Source organism: Pinus tabuliformis, chromosome 4_1 (assembly GCF_031772625.1).
Source record: "Pinus tabuliformis cultivar Carrire ecotype Pingquan chromosome 4_1, CPIR1, whole genome shotgun sequence".
Lineage (NCBI taxonomy): Eukaryota > Viridiplantae > Streptophyta > Pinopsida > Pinales > Pinaceae > Pinus > Pinus tabuliformis.
The window spans coordinates 915,384,115-915,402,505 of NC_142303.1; the positions used below are offsets into that span (position 1 = coordinate 915,384,115).

Here is an 18,391-nt window from a genome sequence, read left to right on the forward strand (position 1 = left end):
TAATATCTCAAGCCTCTCTTTCAATCCAGAATCTAACTATTTGGTGGCCTCTTCTTGGGATAATCAGGTTTTTTCTCAACTATCTCAATTTACCATTTACTAAAATGAGGCTAAGTTATTACAAATGTAATGATAACTTGTGGGACCAATAAAAAGATCGATTTATATTTACCTCATGGTGAATATTTTAGACTGTCTCACTATGGGGTCTTGGATAGATGGTAAATAAGGGGTGTTTCACAATCCTCACCAAGGTTTAAATCCCCTAGGGACAGATTTTGCTCCTCCAAGGATATATTACCTATGAAAGTGGGTTATCTTAAGTGTTTGGTGCTCTCTTTAGGTCTTAGTTGACTTTGGAACAAAAAATAATCCTCAGCCATGACTTCTCAGCTAAAGGGATATTTTTTGAGTGATGTAATCTGATTACATTGCATTGTGATATTATCATATTGGGAAAGGGCATGCTTTTTTCATAGTGATAATGGGAAGTATCTTTCCAAAATAATATATTTGACAAACATTCTAGCTTGCTTTGGTGTTGTGGTTATCATAAGTTCACCTACAAACTAAAATAATATTTTATATGAAATGACTTAGGCCCTTTATATTGGATATTAGTGGCCCTTAGGAAATATTTTTGGTGAATGGACCAACACGTGGGTAATATTGGATACCCAACCTTTCTTCACAAACCCAAATGATATTATATTTGTTAATCCATTTTGAAATTTGGCCCTTTTCAATGTTACAAGCCCCCCTACTATTGAAATTGAACAAAACTCACACTAATTTAGGACAATATCTTACTGACGTGAAAACATTCTTTTTGAAATGCACTATTGGGAGTATGGCTACACCACCCTTTTCTTCATTGATTCTAGCTCATGTGACTCCAAGCATTGTCATCGTGTTAAAATTGAGTTTAACTTCTCACAAGCTTAGGATATGTAAAGAGTGATTGTTTGTTGAGTCATTTTGACCATTAGTCAGGATTGTGGTAAGTTGCTAACCTTGTACATATATGATTTGTTCACACTTTATGCCTTTCTTCCCATTATGGCAGACACAGACATTGAGTGGGTTATTAACTTATTTTCTATCTTTCAAAAATAGTGTACAACAATAAATCAAGAAAGATTTGAAAAATCAGTCAAGAAAAAAAGGGGAAAAAATGGAAAAATTTTGCAAAAACTAAGAAATGATTTTTTTCCAAATCACCAATTTGTATAACACTCATTATTATCAAGACTTACTTTTTGTTATTTAGGGTAAAAATCCTTTGAGATGTCATAATTTCATGTCTATGCTAAAAATGTATCTCTATGAGAGAAAAATAGATTTTATCCTCTCAATAAGAGTGGAGGATGAGGTCTTCACCATCATATTATGGATTATTTTATTTGGTTGATGTGTTTGATGCCTAGTTTTAAAAATCAGTCTAGTTGAACTAAAAATTGGTCAAACCAGTCAGTTAGCTCCCTGACATATCAAACCAGCCTAAAAAATATGATTATTTGGTTGGTAAGGACCGATAGGGTACCAAATCGGTCGGTTTGGGTACCAAATCGACTGGTTCAGCCAATTTGGTACTTGAACGGCCGATTTTTATAAGAAACCTTAGAAAGCCACATGGTTGGGCATGTTGATGGGACTCCTAGATGGCTTTTGGAGGTGGTTTTTAGCAAACCATGGTAGGTTCCCTTCTAAATATGCCCCCCTAAGCTTATAGAAGGATTCCTAAGCTCTTATTTGCCTCACACATTTGATTTCTAGATTTTGTGTGCACATCAAAGCTTGGATAGTTCTACACCAACAATGAGTTTTGGAGCAACAACAACAAGTTTGGAGGTTCTTTGTCATATTGGAGATAGTTTGGAGTTGTCTAGCAGATTTGGGGGTGTTAATCCCAATGCAGATCTGGTAGTTGAACGAAGAGTTGAAGGAAGTGAGCCAACAAGACCAAACATGGGACATGGTGACTCATGAGGGAAGCAATAGTCATGCAACTTGGTGAACTTGTACATCTAGTTTTGCTAGGCATAATTTTGTTGCTCATACTACTACTAGTATTGTTATTAAGGCTAGAGAGGAGTTTGAGGGGTCTCTAAGGCAATGCACTCCAACACTTAGTGTCTTTCACAAACATTTTCCATTCTTATTTTTGAGTTTTTATCGATTTGAGAAAAACGAAGTTTGTTGGGAGAAATTTCTATTGAAAAAGTAGCTATGGTTGGAATACTCTTTATAGACTTGGCTTGAATTACTAGTTATCTTGTCACCTGGAAAATGCATCTGATGCTTACTAATACAAAGTAATTAGGGTTAATTTATGGCTATCAAATGGGATTATAGCTTGTTGAGTATAATTCAGACAAACAAGCAAAGAGACGCAATTTGGATGGAGGAAAGCAGGTGGTCGCAACCTTTCCGGCTTTGGAAGAACAAATATTCAATGCAGTCCATCTCTTCTCTTTGGAAGTGGAAGTGTGTTTTCTCTGTACTACTATTTCTCCTACTACTTTGCCTAAATTCTGTCGTAATGGATCTGGCCATTAAAGGTTCTTGCTACTTGCCTTTTCCTGTTTTTTTCACTTCATAAACCTCGTTTCATCCCATGGAACACCTAATCGCATGATAATGATAGCTATTTTCTTTTATTTCTTTCTTTTCGAGTAAAAGGGTGTTGAACAAGGGTTTGCAACAATTGTGTCGAATGCGGTTCTAACAAGTAGACGGTGACCTATTTCGAACAGGAGATGACCTCTGATGAAAACCACATGGCGAAAGTATCCACCCTGAGGAAAAACAAGTCTCCAAAAATGACGATGGCTCTTTAGGTCAATTTTTTCTAGCAATTGTCAAATGGTATGTTGCATACCACACACCACTCACCACACAAGAAAACACATCCTCCATTATGGTAACCACCAAGCTTAACAAATTCTTTAGCACGCAACATCAAAATTTCCAAAATCAAAAAAAATCTTCCTATAGACTAACCTAATAACCTATCTTGTTCACACTAGCCTCAATGTTAAACAAACACCAAATTGGGCTAGTTTTTGAACTCTAACCCTAGCAGGCCCGAATTTTGGCCCTAGTCATAACACTTGGTTTATTTTAGCCATGACCTGGGATTGCCTCATTCTGTAAACTCAATTTATGTATATATGTACATATTCTCCAAATCTATGTTTTAAATTTCCTCTCTAACCTTTTTTTTTCTCAAATTTGGTCACAGATTGCAAAGGGTATCCCTTCCTCCCTCTTTCTCTTACACACCCCACAAGCACAAACACAGACACTCATGCTTGCATAAACAAAGATATCATAAGACAAGTATTGATCATGCCAAACCAAATGAATCATATGAAAAGAAAGTGAAATTGGTTACTTATCATGTTCGTTTGTATGAGTACAACTAGAACATGGATAAGGCTTAAAACATAAGAAAACTGGAGAACCTCGTGCATTGTGAAAAAACCATGCTGATAGGACATTTTCCAAGTATCATAATGTTCCTTGGAATAATTATTGCACCCATGATGTCCTATTATATTGCCTTCTAGCCTTTCATACTTTGTCCTACACCTCCATTATTTTATGATTATGATCAACACTATTGCAAAACCCTGTAATATGTTTCATTCAGAACGATTTTCCCTTTTTCACCTATATAAATACTGAAGACTTTTTCCTTTTCAGTGATCTATATCTATCAAAATGGTATGTCAAAGGATATATTCCATATAGTATTTTGAACTTTATTGAATAGTCTCCTCTCTATTTCCATCCTTACCTTTGTCTTCGGTCTCTTCTCTGGCAACATCTGCATTTGGAATTTCTGTTTTGACATCATTTCCTTCTTGATTGGTTGCATTAGATGAATGATTCTTTAGCATAGTTTCAATATCAGTAGAAGAATTTCCAGCAAGCTTAAACCTCTCAACGACAACATTCAAGTGCTCTTTCCATGTTGGATCTTCCAATCTGAACTACACTTGTGAGCATTCAAAAAGCATGTTTTCCCAAAATAGATGGATATGAGATCTCATTACAATAAATTGTTTTGCAGATTCAGTAGTGGATGCTTCCATATCCTCAGTAGAATATCCATCAACCCCGACCAATTTCTTTTTTCTTTTTTAGGATCTCATCCTTCTTGGTTGCAAATGGATCTTTTACCTAATTTTGGTGCTTCTCTTCTAGCTTCTCCCACATTTATGTTGCAGTCTGCATCTTCTCCTCTACAAGAGACCATCAAATTTTTTCACTTTCAAAATATTGTTGACCCAGTGCAAGAAATCCCTCATAGAATCCAGTCTTTATCCTCAAATCTTCCTCATACTTTTTTCCAACTTGGGAGTATTGATCCTAGACCCAGTCATATGCAATCTGAAGTTGTGTTGTAACCAGCTCCTTTGAAGGATTTTCATCCAAAGGAATCCGCTTCCTAGCTACACACATATGGACATTGCCCCAATTGAAGAATGCCAAAGCTTCCACCTCCTGGAACTTGCATGTTTCCATCTCAAAGAGGCGTTGGGCTTCTTCACTGGTCACAGTTTCCTCCAATGCCTCAAAGCATAACTCCATTCCTAGCTCATGCAGATCCAAGTGAGAATTTAGATCAATGCCTACATGTGTGTGAAACAACTGAAAAAATTCAAATAGTTATTCATCAATTTCAACTTATTTTCCTTCAAGCTCATCCCCATTTTTATCTTTATAAGTTTCCTCCAAGGATACCTTCTTATTAGGTTCTTTGCTTGGGTCTTCTACTATGCTACTGTTGCTTTCTTTTGATGAAACATAAACATTCTCCTCTACTTTAACATCCTCTTCTTGAACTCCATATACTAGAGGTTCCTCCTCTTCTTCAATTAATGGATACTTCTTGGGATTCACCTTGACCACATATAGCCTCAAAGGATCACTTGAAAAAATATATTAGAAATTCTTTCTTTGTCATTCAAGCCCCCATTTGTAGAGGAGTCTGTATTTGAGTTCCCTATCCTTTTCTGCTCAGCAAGGTGAGTTGAAACAACCTCTACCAATCTAAGCTAATTTGTAGTTGTAATAGTCACAAGATCCCCATCCAAATCCTTGTATTTTATTAAAACTATCTTGGACGAGGAGAACCGTTTCCTCACTATTTCTCTCAACTCCTTAAATTTTCATTTGTCTGGCATTCGACTAAGCCTTATATCATGGTCAAAAATAAGTTTCAATGGCCTCCATTGAATTTATGCCTATTCTTTCTTCATAGGTTGAGGGGCATGTTTAACCTCGTGACCTTGAGAACCATTAGATTCTATGGATATTACTTTAGAAAATGCCCTGGAATATTACAAGATCGAGGTCTTTTGTGGTGAAGAAGACCCTTTCGAAGACATTGGCAAAGGACGTTCCTGCAAAAGGGGCCCACTGGATTGATAACTCAAGTTATCACCAGGAAGCCTCTCCTGTTTATTTTTCTTATTTGGCATAGGTCTAACACGTAAACAAGGCCCCATACCACCAACAGGAGTTCTTCAAACTGTTGATGTCCCCACCGATGAAGGAGAATTCCCTAAATAGGAAGGTATTGTGGGCCTATTTTGTAGGTCTTGATGAGCATCGTTCTTGTTCCCAAGAGCAACACGTAACCTTTTGACAAGTTCCAATCCATCCTGGTGATTCAAATCAACCTCGAGAAGGGTCTACACATCTTGCATGGCTAATTCTAGCCTGCCCATAACCTCATATGCCCATGCTCTTCTAAAACGATCCTTGTTGAAATGAGGGTGAAATTCAAGGGCAAGTGTACATTAATTAACAATAGTTTCATACTGAATAGGCTTGATCTGCATCACGCATGTTGCTCGATTGTTGTGGAAGATGGCACAGTCTTGGTGATTCCTAGCGATAAGATTGAGAGACTTTTCATATTGTTCCAAAGCGTCCACATAGTCTTTATTTTGGAATATCTTGTTGCCATTAGGGGAATTTTGAGGTCTAAAATGGGCCTCCTAAGGAAATTATAAAATAATAGTAGATTACATCATGAAATTTTAGAGGGGAAAAAGAAAAAACTACTTTTTCAACTCGTATTTTAAACTTATCTCCCTATGGGTTTACTCAAATTTCAAGCGGGAACACTCGTTGGATGCATAATTTTATTCCTCATCCAAGGAGTAACCATGTTGCATATTTTCAACGCACCCTACTAAATGAAAAATGAAAATATATGAAAAATGTGATTACAATCACCTCTTTCATGTATTTCTCATTTTTTGTGTAGCAAGGTCCATCGAAAGTATGCAACATGGGTACACCTTGGATGAGGAATTAAATTTTGTTTCCAACTTGTACTCACGCTCGAAATATGAGTAAAATATTAGGGAGATAAGTTGAAAATACAAGTTGAAAAAGTAGTTTTATTGTTTTATTATTTTTAAATCTTTTTAATTTTTTAGCCTAAAAATGGTGAATCATACCCCATGGTTGACATCATGATCTTGAATCCTATTGGTTCTTATAAAGTCTATTTTGGTTGTACATTTTTCTTAGGAGGCCCATTTTAGACCTCAAAAGTTCTTTAATGCTTCCTCTTTGAGCTCGTGTGCCCTTTTTAGGAAGAGAGATGGATCAAGATCCACTTTACTTCCGGTGACTGCTCCATATTGCTCAGTAGTAACAACTTCCCCTATGACTTTATTTTTTCTCCCCCATACTTTCCCATGAAAGCTTCCCAACAAAGAGAAAGGTATCCCAACGAATAATTTGAACCAGTCTTAAATTATATTTTCTCTTTAGATAATGCCTCACAGATCTTTCTTTCTGTGCCCAATAACTTTTTTTTTCGGCCAAACCCAAATGAGTTCAATTCCCCTACACTTAAAAATCTCCTAGGAGATGGATCTATACTTTCATTCCATCACTAGATACTTTTATCAACTATTATTTCCTCCATATACTGGTTTCAACTAGGCATAGATCAGAGTATACAGTCCTGACAATGGAGACCATGTCGAGACTTCTAACTAGTTTTAACCATCAATTTCCTCTCTAACCTATCCACTATAGAGTGAAAGCCAATCTTGGTGAACTTACAAATCTTAATGCTAATGTGCATGCCGTTCTAAATTATAGATACAAACTATACATAAAAGCTGCAACTAACCAAGATTGAATTTTGATCACGACCCATGATTGAATGCAAATGAATCCAAATTTGTTGCAGTTGTAAGTCATCTTGAACTAAGATGTAATTCCACTGGATAACGCATACTGAAATATGATTTTTGCATAGAAGAGTACCATTCATTTTTGTTAAAAAGCCTCTACATTTCATTCTAATGATGAAAACATTATTAGGAATTTTCAACTTATTTCTGAGTATAATATTATAATGAAATTGGTAATATCATCTCTTGCAAAATTTACCATGATAAATGCTAAAAATAACCATCTAAAGGTCATCTCAATATGAAGTAGGACATGAAGGCTTGTACAATTATTTCAAACAAAGATTTGAACAAAATCTAATCCCATTTAATGTCTGTTGGCACCCAAAATTTAAACATGTGGAGATGAGCCTCATTAAAATTACAAAAATAGTTCACACAACCAATATTCTAAAATTATCTCGTGTGGGTTGTGGTTGAGTGCTACATCACTTTGTATATTTTTCTTAGTTAGTGCACATAATTGGAGTTGCAGACTTTCAAGAGATGGTGAGGTGCTTGGATTCAAAACATCTAGTTAGTTGACTCCCAACAGTATAAAAAATGCCTTCAAGACATTTGCTATATGTGAAAGGTATCTCAACTCAGATCTTTCAACTAATTGGAGAACATGCCAAAAATTGATATTGCCATTCGTAGTAGAACATTCATTGTGATCTAGATTATTGAGTTCTCAATAAGAAGATGTTCCAATTTAGAACTAGAGATAGGAAAAAGTCAATTATGAGCTTAGAAATGAGAGAGGTGATATCCGAAAACATAATTCCTTCCCTTGTTAATTTGATTGTTCCTCAGGAGGCCTGGAATTGTTGGTAAGAGAGTTGAAGCTCTATATTTTGTATACTTATCATGTAATAATTTTTCATTTCACTTTATTTGTTTTTCTATATATAATGTTGATTGACACAAGTGTAGAATCAGTGAAAGCTCAAATTCACACATTATAAACTAAGTCAATTATTGAATATTTAAAAATAGGAATTTGGAACTATGTGTTGTCAATGAAGTGGTTATTGTGAAGAAAATTAATTACAGTAGAGGAGAGGTATATTGTGGATGTGTGTAAATGATGCTTGTCTTCAGTATTGAGAAATGTAACCTAAACAAGAACATCTTGCATAGGTTTCAGTGTGAACATGTGGGAAATGGTTCGAGACACTTCACTGGTGCCCACCTTGGAAAAGTGGCCATTAATTACATCTTATAATCTCACTTGAAAAATAAAATAAAAGTGAAAGTCTAATATTTTGAATATTTAGGGATTTAAATGAAATGTCAAACCAACTCCAAGGATGCAAGGAAATGTTGAACTTCCTAATTACACAGCAGTTGAGGCCTATCGAAGGCAACATGAGGTTTTAGCCCAGGTATCCTTTTAATTTATAAGATGCAACCACTGGAAAGTTATTCGTGTTTCAAGATATCTACTTTTGTACATTTGTTTAGGGAGGTATCTTTGACTAATTTTATCAAATAGAATACATGATTTTACTATTGTAAGAATTTCCAATGGTTTGGGTGATGATTTGGATATTTTCTCAAAGCATTTCTCACTACTCGAGTCTATTTTCACATTCAGTTTTCAAATTCTCTTCTATATTTTCTAAAATTGTTGTGGTTGTACTAATAGTGGGAATGTAGACTAGATTGTTAGAGGAGTGTTTGTCACTATGTATGGTATTTTGACATTGCTATATGGAATTTTATTGCAAACATTTATCATTTTACTTTTTATAAATGGGTAGGTTGTGCTCAGGGTGATAATATTCCTACTCCTTTTATGACATTTAACCAAACTATATTTCCATCAGAGATTCTTCTAGAGGTAAGATTTTCTATTTCTCATTATTTTGATTGCATCTAAGAAATTTGTACGTTAATTATGTCTCTTCTCTCCTATACCTGAGTTGCAGTATTATTTATCTTGGTTTCTACAATTATTATTAGGAGCATTGTTTTCATGTGATTAACATCCAAGTTACTTACTTCGATAACAAGTTATAATCCACGATGTGTTTAGTGCCAAAATCATTTCTTTTAATCCCTTGTACTTGTTGCAGGTACGATATTTTCTCTAGAGATGAGCATATTTTGTAGGTTGTACTTCTATACAATAGAAATATTGCTCCCTACTCTCCTACTTGGCCTTCTTGTAGTTGGGGCATGTTTGTTGGGGATCACTATCTGAGGGTGGATTTCAAGTCATGAGACAGGTTCATGATTGCCAATGTCTTTGGGCCAGCCAAATATCTTGTGAAGAATCCCAATGTTTTTTTCACAGGTTGTTCAACAAGAAACCACACACATTGTAAATTCTTCTTCTTTGTTATTGATGTTGAAAATAGCAACAAGAAATGCTAAAAATAGAAATGCTATAAATAGCATTTCTATAGATAGCATTTCAGGTACCAGTGTTCAAAATAGCAACAAGGAATGCTAAAAATAAAAATGTTAAAAATAGCATTGCTATAGATAGCATTTTAGGATATATTCCAATTTTAATTTGTCCTTGAATTAAAATTTAGAATTAAAATTCGAATTTAGTCTCACTAGCTGTTTGAAAAATAATTAATTAATTCATCTTGAGTTAATTAGTTGGAGAAATTCAAACATGAAGTCTTTGTGAAGACATGCAATAGTTATCCCTTTGATTCAGGAAGCTATCCCTTAATTAAGGAGATAAGGAGGAGTTGTATTTGAGTTGTAATTAGTTAGCTCAGTTAACTGAGTTAAGTCTAGTTAAATTAGTTCCAAACAGTTTGTGGAACTAATTGTGAGTTCAGTCAGTTAATGCATGCATACATGCAACTAGTGTTCTCCAAATAATTGAATATTCTCTCATAAATAACTCATGCATGTCAGTTGCATGAGTTTTCCTATAAAGGAGACTCATCCATGCAATCAAGGTAAGGTTCCTTGAGGATTGCACAGTTTTACAGGGTGTGAGATCAATGTGAGTGATTAGCATTACACTTGGTAACAGTAGGATCACCCAGGAGAAACAACGTAAGGAAATAGGAGACTTGGAGGGCAGAGGAGAAGGTTTGTGAGAAGCCTTGTTTGTCTGTGAGCATCAAGGAGGATTATACTGAGAGGTGGCTAGCTGTGAGAGCTAAGGCTTTGTACAATCTTGATGTATTTCCACCTTGTATGATAATACAGAGAGTGGGGTTTTTAGCTGAGGCTTTCCCCAGAGTATTCTTCTGTGTTTCATGTGTGATTGAATCTTCTTCTCTGTTATATGTGTTCTGTTTGATCTTGCTCAAAATCGATTAAGCTTCCACAAGTTTGATTGTAGAAGTAGGTTAAGTATTTTTCTTTAGTACATTGCATAATCAGTTTAATCTACAGTTATATTTTCTCCATATATCTCAGAGGTATATTTGTAGAGAATTTGTAGGAGATTCTACATGGTATTGGAGAAAAGTTTATCAGAGTAGCGAACAGTATACAAAGAAGAGAATTCGAAGTAAAAAAAAAAATGGGTCGCGAGTTTGCAGAGCAGATCTGAAATTTTTTGTTCAAAATTTTCATAAAAAAATAGAATATATGGATTCCCTATGAAAACATACCGAAATTCAAAAAAAAAAATCAGCTGAATCGGAGTTCGGCTGAGGGAGATATCGCCGATTTAAAATCAGCTCTTTTTCCAGAAAATTTCGTGACGGCGGGAAAGATGAAACAGATTGGTGTGCTAGCCAAGAACGTTTATGCACTTGAGGTGAAAGATGCATGCAAAGATTTGAGGAGCAAGGCAAAGGTTAGATACTTGGTGGTTGAGAGGGAGAGTAAATTACCTCTCAACATGCAGTCCCAGAAGAATTCTCAGACAATTGTGGAGGAGCCACAATTGGAGATGCTGAGAGGAGACCGAGTGGAGGCATCCACTTATGTAGAGACCTCCAGTAGGGGGAAATTTTGAGCCAAGTTGGCAGAGGGATCACATGCAGCCATACCTCCAGGTGTGAGGTGGGGCGATGTGAAGTGATAGTCTCAAGAAGGTTGAAATAGAGGCAGGATCCTTGAGGTACCCAACCTCTTTGATTATACCTTGCTACGGGAACCCCTACGAGGAGTAGCAGGACTGGCTCAGTGGGTAGATACAGATGCGAATGGAGTGGCAGAGGGAGCTTCAGCATCAGAGGGTGTTTCTAGCCCAACAGGGAGGTCATTTGGGAGATCAGTTACTTACTTCTCAGTAACTAAGTTGTAGTGCAGCAGTAGGCAGCACGATGCAGTGATGGGAGATATGACCAGTAGCAGCATGGATGTAGCAGGAGGAATCAGTGTGATTGATGTAGTTAGAGATCAAAGTGATAGAGGCTAGAGCAGTCAGATACTAAAGAGCACAGAGGTGCAGAGTTTTCAATCAAAAGAGGCAATAGTAGTCAGAGATTTTGATGACAAATGCATCATACTGATTCAGGTTGTATATTTTTTGTTTCTAGAGTTGCTGGAGCAACAACACTTGAGAGAAGTGTTGCATGTAGAAAATTTCAAAGGTTTAGGATCGGGTTTGAGTTGAATTCCTTCTTGTTGAGAGGGAGTGTTGAAAATAGCAACAAGAAATGCTAAAAATAGAAATGCTATAAATAGCATTGCTATAGATAGCATTTCAGGGACTAGTGTTGAAAATAGGAACAAGGAATGTTAAAAATAGCATTGCTATAGATAGCATTTCAGGATTTATTCCAATTTTAATTTGTCCTTGAATTAAAATTGAGAATTAAAATTTGATTTTAGTCTCACTAGTTGTTTGAAAAATAATAAATTAATTCATCTTGAGTTAATTACTTGGAGAAATTCAAACTTGAAGTCTTTGTGAAGACATGCAACAGTTATCCCTTTGATTGAGGAAGTTATCCCTTAATTAAGGAGATAAGGATGAGTTGCATTTGAGTTGTAATTAGTTAGCTCAGTTAACTGAGTTAAGTCTAATTAAATTAGTTCCAAACAGTTTGTGGAACTAATTGTAAGTTCAGTCAGTTAATGCATGCATGCATGTAACTAGTGTTCTCTACATAACTGAATATTCTCTCATAAATAACTCATGCATGTCAGTTCAGACAGAGACCCAGTTGAGATTAAAGATAGGGACATTGTACTATTAGTTGCATGAGTATTCCTATAAAGGAAACTCATCCATGTAGTCAAGGTAAGGTTCCTTGAGGATTGTGCAGTTTTACAGAGTGTGAGATCAGTCTGAGTGATCAGTGTTACACTTGGTAACAGTAGGATCACCCAGGAGAAACAACGCAAGGAAATAGGAGACTTGGAGGGTAGAGGAGAAGGTTTGTGAGAAGCCTTGTTTGCTTGTGAGCATCCAGGAGGATTGTACTGAGAGCTGGCTAGTTGTGAGAGCTAAGGCTTTGTACAATCTTGATGTATTTCCACCTTGTATGATAATATAGATAGTGGGTTTTTTATCTGAGGCTTTCCCCGTAGTATTCTTCTGTGTTTCATGTGTGATTGAATCTTCTTCTCTGTTATATGTGTTCTGTTTGATCTTGCTCAAAATCGATTAAGCTTCTGTAAGTTTGATTGTAGAAGTAGATTAAGTATTTTGCTTTAGTACGTTGCATAATCAGTTTAATCTACAGTGAGAATTTCTACAATTGATATGTTCAATTTTGTGATGTTTTTAGATAGACTAATTGATGGGATTGAATTTATAGTATGCAGGCTAATTTGTGATACAAACTTTATGATATTGTTTCAAATCTTGGATTTTTGAGCTACAAAATGCAGGATTCTCATCTCTCACTCCAATACAAGCACAATCACGGCCTATCACTATGTAAAATCAGGACATAGTATCCATTTCCAAAATATGTTCTCAGAAAACATTAAGTTATATTTTACCTGCATTTATTCATCTTCAACGCCATTGTAACAACATTCATATGGACCATAGTACTTATTTTGGCACCAACGTGAGAGCTTTCAACTCAAATACAAGAGGAAGTGATGCCATTGTGATGCCACCCAAAATGCTGGCAAGCTTTTTAGACTACTAGAATTAAATCATTTATACATATTTACTTTTCTTGACATTCCACTTTGCACTTTTTTCCCTCCAATACACTCAAAATTGGTGTTTTCACATTTCACGCAAATATTCTCTTTCACGCATTCCCAATGCAACCATGTTTCCACAATTTTGTTCCTTTTCCTTTGTGTCTTTATCTAGAGGACCACCTTATGGTCACATCGTGAAGTCCATGTCTTAATACAAACTAACGTGTTCCAATTTGAACTAAGGAAATAAAATATTAATTTATCTTACCTCAGAAATCTTTATATCCAGAGGTAATTCCCATACCATACCCATTTCAAAAAAGGAGTTATTCCCTCTCCTTCGGAACTAAATGCAACCCTTGCAACAATTCACAAATAATGAGGTTCTAAGTCTTTGCACACATTTTTTATTTCAAAATTCCAACAACAATTAGAGTTATCAAAACCATCAGTTGAAATGTCCAGCAAGAGCACAAGACGCCACACTTTCCAGAAAATCAATTTAATACTGGAATTACAAAATGCCAATGCATTCCTATACATATTTTGCAATGGATCTCAACCCATTCAACGCATTTTCAACATCAATCTCCTTCCTGACATTAAATTATATACAAGAGAATTTTCCCTCCAACGCACATCCATTGGATGATCGTTTTTTCATATCCATTTCTATGATCAACAAGAATCAAAAGAAAAATATCTTCAATGCTCAAACCACAGCTTCTCCAAAACATCTCACTGGGACATTATACTTCATGACATTTAAGTTCTATACTTAAAACTTTATCGTAAATATCACAAATCGACTATCCTCTCTGAGTCCATCTCACATTTCCAAGACTCATATGTCTAACTAGAACACTAGGCATCCTTTGAAGGTTTTCCTCTCGGCCTTCTAATATAGAGGTTTCTCTTTCTGTATGCTAATATTTTATCTCATAATTCCTAGCTATGAAATCATGCCTTGCTCCTCATTAAGTCTTCGCTTCAAGCTCTTGTGCCCATTTCATATACGTGAATATTTCAAATGATTCACAATGGTTATGAGATTCACTTAATCCTTTTCATTACCTTTTTCTCCGCAATTCCAAAACCATCAATTTATGAGTTATGCTCTTAGTATACCAAGCTAATTCTATACAGAAAACCCCCTTATTGAATTCCCAAGTGAATTTGTTGGTTATCTCTGTTTGTAATAGAGATTCCTCATGCCTGCAACTTAATGTGGTTCTTACTGTAGTTCTTACTGTGAACTACAAGATGATAATCATAAACCATTTCTACTTAACTATCATTCCTATAGATGAAGATATAGACAAATTGAAGGTAGAGCCTTATACAAAATCCCAACATTTGCTAACATAGAAAACAACTTAGATGTCAGAAATGACTGGCTTATTGCTTTGTTTGATGATTAGCAATCATGATTTCTTAGTTGGTGGATTTTCCATATGCTACTTACTCTGCTCTCTCTATTATGTGGGGGGTTATCATGGCCCTCTTTGATCTCACTAATCTGGTCTATCAGGGATTGGTTCAACTCCTCAATAGCTCAATTTCTCCTTTGTTGCAGCTATCCTATTTTTCTACTACTCACCTTGTGAATGGAGGTTGATGTTCTACACGATTTCTACTTCCCTCACCTTCTCCTTTAGGTACCCCATTGACCTGGATAACATTGTATTAGTTTCCTCCAATTTTCTAGTCTTCTATTTGCGTTATGAGATGTCAGATTGCACCCACCCAACTTCTTTGTCTGTAGCTGAGAAATTGGGGCAGTTGTTGCTCATTCTAGGGTACTTGGGAGACTCCAAGATAGTCTTGAGGCTGATAATATTTGAGGATTTTTCTATTGACCTTGCTACCTCTGTGATTTTTTTTCTTGGGAATCTTAGGAATCTCACCAAAGGATATGAAGTGATTTCCTTCTTTCCCATGATTGTCTATCTTATCTTTTTTAGTCTATTCCTTGTTGTTTAGGACACGTGTCGGGCATGTGTTTTGTAGGTGTCCTATGAATAAGACATGTGCCAAACATGTCAGACATGTATCCTCACGTATTGGTGTCTGACATCAGGATATAGGACATGAGGCATGTTTGGTGGTGTCCTATTATTTAGTCACTAAGTAAAACACACAACTTTATTTTTCAAAGCGCATTTAGCCTCATTCTAGCTTGAGCACTCCTCGATAAAGGTCATTTATTTCTTCCATTGTAACAATAATGCTGGTGAAGAGGTTTTTGACCATGTCAAGTGGTTTTCAGGCTCATGTCAACAAGGATGTTGTCCAATTTTATTTTTCAAAAGGTTCAAATGATAACATTCCTTTATATTTGTGTTTTATCATGGCATTCCTTTATTGAAATTAACTTCAAACTTTCAAATTTGTTGTCTCACAATCACTAAAAACTATAATACAGGGTTTATGTACTTTGTGTAATGGGGTGAATGAAAAGTATTTTTTCACTTTAAATGACTTCAATGCTTGAGTTATCATGGTTCTCCTTCACCAATTCTACAAGTTCTAATAAACACTTTTGATTACAATCTTCATAGGCTATAGAAGCTTTCTTCAAGGGATCCTTCCATGTAGGTTTCCCGTAAATCCAAAAGTTAATCAATGAGGGGGGATAATATATTTATATTCAATACATCTCCTTTTTCCACCAGGATTTTGTGGTTGAATGGAAAAACATAAAATGGTTTCAACTCTTTTAATATCGCTTAGAATAACTGCGATGAACCAAATTAGAAATGGCATTAATTATTTTCTTAAGTGGCATTGGCGTGACCTCAATTTGGTTCACAAGTAGAGACAAAATTAAGCCACGAGAAAAGTTTCAAGTTTTGACATTCATACCTTGTAGATATGGAAGTTGACTTTTTAAGGGTATATCTTCCTCAATATTACTTAAAATTGTTATTATGACCCTAGTATGAAAATGAAATCAAAAATTTGCTTTACATGACACTGGTGTGATTGCAATCAAGCTCTTAAACGAAAAGAAAAACTAAAGTCATGAAACAATATAATAATCAATTGATCTCATTTTTTGGCTATGGTTTTGAGGCTGCAACTTAAAATAGTTGTAACTTCCTCAGTATGGCTCAAAATTGCAATTATAACCCATTTCATAAATGGTGATACAACTACACTTCCAATGGCGTTTGGTGCAGCTGCACTATGGCTTCCAAGCAAGGAGATATTCCACCGTAAGATAATTTACAAAAAAAGAACAAAATGATTTCACATGACCCAAATTACTGCTTTGATAGTACTAGTTAAGATCGATAGTGCATAATAATAGCAAGAATAGAGGTAACACAAAATTGGACATCAAAAATTTTCTATTATCCACACTAATCAAGTGAGGGAAAGCTCTCCCAGCTACTTCAAAGGGGATGGCCTCCAATACAAGTGCCAAAGCATGATAGATAAACATTCCTTGATTACATGAGGAGTACTCCATCCCTAGTTACAACCACTCTAGCTATCGTTGCACTAATCCACCATTAGTGGACCTTACGTAATGAACATAGTGATTTTTATTAATTAACTATCATAGTAGGATTTTATTAATGACTAATCCACTTTACATTAACTAACCACAATACTTCTATAAACTTAACTCTAATGGACATTTAGGCCATTATTACATTACTAGATAGGGTCATGATGATAATTATGTCTTGCTATAGTGTTGAAGTGAAGTTGATACAGGGGATTTTGGGCACTATAGCAGATATTGTGTTTGATATAATAGTTGTGGATTATTTGGCTTTACACAACTTACTAATATTATAATACAAAAATTTAGTTCATCATAATGACATGGTAAGGATGCTATTAGAATGTGGCTCAGAGTGGGCTTTGTCACTGAAATTTAATTTTTCTGGTTAGTTGAAGCTTAATGTGACCAGCTAACCAATCTTGTGCTTACCTGAGACATTAATTTTATTTTTTGGGGCATGATTTCTAGGCCCTTTTTGTTAGTGATCCCTCTGATCTTGCGGCCTTATTTTCCCTCTTTTTTGAGAAGTTGATGTGACATTTGGGTGTGTGTCATCTATCCATACTCATTTCTTCCCTTTGCTTCTATTTCTCTGCTGATCTTATTCTATCATCCTTGGACTAGTATTTTCATGAGGGAAGCATCCATCCAATCCTTTCTTTGTTGTTTCTTATCTCTTTTAATAAGGACATGTGATGCTTTCTATCCACTACCTTGAAATGTTGTTGTTGTTTTTTTTTTTTTTTTTTTTTGAATTATACATAAATTTCACTGATAATAACCTAGATTTATATATATCTTTTAACACCAAATTGAAATCACAATGAACATATGAATATCCCATTAAGTATGACCTAAATATGGTTTAAATAATATTAGATTTAGTCTAAACACGTGGTGGAGTAATTTCTGAGGTGTGGAGTTTTATTAGAGGAACTATTCATTTGTTTGTTTTGGTTAGAAAAAGGGTTCTCTCTTGGTTTTATGTGACTTTAAATTTATCATTTGTAGCATGTTGAGAAATGGGAATGAATAATGTATGACATTTATCTTGCAGAAATTGATGTTGAATGAAAGGATACAGAGTTTAACCAAGCTACAGTCTTCTTTGGTAAAGATAGAGGAACATCTTAAAAATTTGCTTAAGAATACACCATATACACATTTTGAACACAAGAAATCTATGGATTTTTCTTTTGCAAGTATGTTCTTTTTTCTACCCAAGATATCACAAGAAGAAAAAATATTGATATTGTAGGAATTGTTTGAGGACCTCATTGGAGCAACAAATGCAAAATGAGAGAGAGAAGAGAACCAGTCTAGTGATACCTTTAGAACCAATATCCTACATAAGACACGCACATAGAGACTGATGGTCAAATCTTTAGAGTTGGTGAATTCACTTGCAATGCCTTGGAAAGACTAATAATTTTTTGAAGTCATAAAACAATATTTCCTACGTAAATTGTAGTCCAACCAATATTAAGTTGGAAACTCATATTGTAATACTTGACATTTTATATAGTAAAAGTTAGATGGTTGAAATTATTTATATTTTCACTTGATATTATTTAGTATTGTAATTAACATATGTAATTTTTCGTTTTAATATTAGATAAACATG

General features: G+C 35.2%; 1 pseudogene; it reads right to left on the bottom strand.

Annotated features, from left to right (window-relative positions):
- Positions 1–3,767: 3,767 nt before the first annotated feature.
- Positions 3,768–18,391, bottom strand: part of LOC149179134 (protein CLMP1 pseudogene) — a 107,581-nt pseudogene continuing 92,957 nt past the window's right edge.